A 1469-nucleotide genomic window follows, 5' to 3' on the forward strand; every position below is an offset into this window, starting at 1 on the left:
TAAATAAGAGAAAGAGAAAACAGACTCAAATCGTAAAGGAAGAAGTGAAACTATCTTTATTTGCAGATAGCATGATATTGCATATGATGTCATCCTAAAACATTCACAGAAACAACAAAAATTAGAGGTAACAAACAAGGTTAACAAGACAGTAGGCTACAAATCAATATAAATAATAGTGCTTTTACACACTGGCAATAAACAATCCAAAAATGAAATTTTAAAAATTCTCTGCTTAAAATTACATCAAAAATAATTTTAATAATGGAAGTTTAATAACAGAAGTGTAAGAGTTATACTCTGAGCAATGCAAACTATCTTTGAAATAAATTAAGGAATATCTAAATAAAAAGAGATTATGAATTGAAAAAATTAATATTACTTAGTTTGCAATATTTCCAAAATTGATCTGCCAAATCCCAGATGACTTTTTTTTTGGCAGAAATGGACATGCTTATCGTAATTTTTTAACACTCTTCACGCTATTTTTTTTTTACTTTTGTATGACTAGATCATTAGTCATATTTTTCATATGAATAAAAGTCTACTTGTTAGTGAAAAATGATTTTTCTCATTCTGGAAAACTATCATAGTCTAATTATAACATTCAGTATAGCATAATTGATTTGGTAATTTAGCACATAATTACTGAGTGACTGTCGTGTTTCATACAAAACTAAGCGATGAAAATAAAAAATAATAGAATTTGATTCTTACCCTCAAAGTCTAGAGAGCATAACTGAATTATGGCATGGACTTAGAACTCAGTTATCACTCTTAAAATGTACTGTTTATGCAGCCACCTGCAGATAATAAACTCTAAAAGTCAGGTTTTCATGTGTAAAATGGAGATCAAAACGTAGTAGATATTGTCTAGTCACATACAAAGTGTTAGAACAACCCAGAAAAGAGAGAGTGTCATGGCAGTTTTAAGAGACAGAGGTCAATGCTCAAGCCCCATCCAGGGATCCCTAAATGCCGTAAAGCCAGGATCTGTCTTCTAGCTATTTAATTAACATAAGTTAAATTTCTTGGATGAGGGGTAGGGATGAGGTGACTGCAGTTTAGATTAAGAATGCACTTGTGTGGGTATAGAGAAAACCAATTTTTACATACGCAGATTTCCAGTTAATCTACCGGTCATAAGCTAATGGATCCCACCATTTTTCATATCTGAGATTTCTGAGTTCTGTGTCCTACGATGGTTTTACAGGTGGCTAGGTTCTCCTCCATTATTTCCCCTTGTATGGTTTCAGCAGCATTTTTCTCTGATTTTATTTCATCAATGATCGCATCTCCATCTACTCTCCATTTTCCAGGAATCAGTTGAAAATTTTCATCAACTGATAGAACCCTGAGACTCTGTGTGTTACTGTTTTAGACTTAAAATTTTTATTCACGCAATAGAATTTTGGTGGAATTTTAAAAGAAACAGGAGACAAAAATCTATGTTTGCTATATTGTATTCA

The sequence above is a fragment of the Saimiri boliviensis genome, chromosome 7 (assembly GCF_048565385.1).
Source record: "Saimiri boliviensis isolate mSaiBol1 chromosome 7, mSaiBol1.pri, whole genome shotgun sequence".
Lineage (NCBI taxonomy): Eukaryota > Metazoa > Chordata > Mammalia > Primates > Cebidae > Saimiri > Saimiri boliviensis.